This window comes from Cardiocondyla obscurior, unplaced genomic scaffold, assembly GCF_019399895.1.
Source record: "Cardiocondyla obscurior isolate alpha-2009 unplaced genomic scaffold, Cobs3.1 scaffold61_0_135138, whole genome shotgun sequence".
NCBI lineage: Eukaryota > Metazoa > Arthropoda > Insecta > Hymenoptera > Formicidae > Cardiocondyla > Cardiocondyla obscurior.
Window position 1 is genome coordinate 45,001 of NW_027228805.1, and position 2,500 is coordinate 47,500.

At 59.4% G+C, this 2,500-nt stretch overlaps 2 non-coding genes across 2 annotated transcripts in view; both read left to right on the forward strand.

The window, feature by feature from the left end:
- The window catches only part of LOC139112877 (5.8S ribosomal RNA), a 155-nt gene extending 18 nt beyond the window's left edge, over positions 1–137 (forward strand). The window contains exon 1 of the ribosomal RNA XR_011547501.1: positions 1–137. This exon is cut by the window's left edge and continues 18 nt beyond it. This is a non-coding gene — a ribosomal RNA (5.8S ribosomal RNA).
- A 1,373-nt stretch (positions 138–1,510) lies between these two features.
- Positions 1,511–2,500, forward strand: part of LOC139112870 (large subunit ribosomal RNA) — a 4,097-nt gene continuing 3,107 nt past the window's right edge. Inside the window, exon 1 of the ribosomal RNA XR_011547497.1 lies at positions 1,511–2,500. This exon is cut by the window's right edge and continues 3,107 nt beyond it. This is a non-coding gene — a ribosomal RNA (large subunit ribosomal RNA).

The following is a 2,500-nucleotide window of genomic DNA, read 5'->3' on the forward strand; positions in this document are numbered from 1 at the left end:
ACTTGGCTCGTGGGTCGATGAAGAACGCAGCTAATTGCGCGTCAACTTGTGAACTGCAGGACACATGAACATCGACATTTCGAACGCACATTGCGGTCCACGGATACAATTCCCGGACCACGCCTGGCTGAGGGTCGTTTTATCGAAGACAAACTGCTTGCGCGCGCCGTTTCGACGGCCGCGTACGAGCGATTCGTTGGACGTTCGCCCGATCGCGGCGGCCGGCGAGAGTTATACCCGCATCCACGAGAAGAAGAGAAGCGAGGAGTCGTCGATGACGCCTTCCCCGGGGTATCAGGCACACTACGCACGCTATCCACGCGGCGAGTTGCTGGATTCCATCAGGGTTTTACGAAGGCTCTCGCGCTCTCTGCGCGCGCTCTCTCTATACTCGCGGAACGGCGGCGTACTCTCGCGCCCCTGTTGGGCGTCGTCCGAAATAACGAGGTTTGAGGGTCGAACGAATGAACGACGACCGACCGAAAGATGCGATCGAGAATCGCAGAGAGACGCACGCACACACACACGCACGGGAGGGAAGGACGTGCGCGGTGGTGATAAACGTGGCGAGCTCTTGCAAGGAGTTTATACGTTATACGTATATACGCGCCGAACGAAAAAGAGTAGATCTGCCTCTCGCGCGCCGCCGCCCGGAGTGAAACAAGCCGACAATTCGTTCGCGCTTGTACTCCCGGAAGGTGGCCTGTGTGCCGCTTGCGGCGCGCGCGGGATCAAGGCTGATCCACGGAGTAGTTCATAAGGAGCGCGGAGAACCGAGTTTGAGTTTTCCTCTCCTTCTTCGAATGAAGATCGGAGAGGAGAATAGAGGCCGCGAGATAATCGCGCGCCTCCTCGTTCTCCTTCTGCACAGAGCGCATATCGTCGCTTTACCGCCGCCAACGCAAAGGAAACTCGAGAGGAGGGATTTTAGAGATATATACGACGAAGCAAAGATACGAGAGAACCTGACCGTATTATAAGAGAGAGAGTGGTCGTCGCCGCTGCAGCTGCTGCCGGCCGCCGCCGCAGTCGCGTTGCCGACGCCACCACGACGCGCAAACCGGCCTCCGACGTTCGCGTCGGGCTGGCTGGCCAGTTGTCGTCGTGGTCGGTTGGTTGGCGCGCGCGGGCGCGCGGATCGCGGCGCGGTTGACGCAACGTCGACGAAAGACCACCACGCTCTCGCGGTTGTTCTCTCTGCCTCGTTCGTTTTCTCATTTTCCCTTCGTCTCTTCTTTCAAATATTTTGCGTGCACCGATCGCCCCCTGCGCAGCAAAAGTGTGTGCGAGGTGAGAGATCGCGCGCGGGTCGACCGCGCGTGTTCCCGAGTCCACGAAAGCGCTATGTATGGTAGCAGCTCTTGACCGGGGCACGCGGCGTAGTCTAACCAAGCGCTCGCGCGCGGCGTTTCGCCGCGTTGCGTTTCTCTTTTCTCTCGCGTCGTCGTCGTCGTCGTCTCGCCTTCTTCGTATTATATATATAGTACAGCCTCACGACAATTTCTTTTGACGACCTCAGAGCAGGCGAGATCACCCGCTGAATTTAAGCATATTATTAAGCGGAGGAAAAGAAACTAACCAGGATTTCCTTAGTAGCGGCGAGCGAACAGGAAAGAGCCCAGCACCGAATCCCGCGGTTCCGCCGCAGGGAAATGTGGTGTTTGGGAGGGTCCGCTTATCCCGAGGTGCCGCGTCGCGTCCAAGTCCATCTTGAATGGGGCCACTTACCCGCAGAGGGTGCCAGGCCCGTAGCGACCGGTGCGCGTCTCGGGAGGATCTCTCCTTAGAGTCGGGTTGCTTGAGAGTGCAGCTCTAAGTGGGTGGTAAACTCCATCTAAGGCTAAATACGACCACGAGACCGATAGCGAACAAGTACCGTGAGGGAAAGTTGAAAAGAACTTTGAAGAGAGAGTTCAAGAGTACGTGAAACCGTTCAGGGGTAAACCTAAGAAACCCAAAGATCGAACGGGAGATTCATCGTCAGCGACGCTGGCTTCGCGTCGGTGGGCGATGCCCCGCGGGGCCTCACGGCTCGCGCGCGGGCACGCTGCCGCGCGCCGATGTCCGGCGTTTTCGTCGTCGTGCACTTCTCCCCTAGTAGAACGTCGCGACCCGCTGGGTGTCGGTCTACGGCCCGGGTGCGGTGTCTGACGCGTCGCCGGTAACACGGCACGCCGTCAAACCCTCGGTCGCCCGGCCGGCTGCCCGGCGGTACACGCAAGGTATCAGGCCGCAGCTCTCACGCACGCGGGAGTGCGTCGAGGCCGTCGCAAGCGCGCGCCACGGTACACGGAGGCTTACGGACCTAGCGCCGTCACCGGTCCTGGCCCGCTGTTGGTCGTACGGTTAACCTTCGACAGGCCTGCAAACGTTCCCCGGGGCAACTCGGGGACCGATACCGGTCGGCGACGCTACTGCTTTGGGTACTCTTAGGACCCGTCTTGAAACACGGACCAAGGAGTCTAACATGTACGCGAGTCATTGGGATCAGCGATACCTA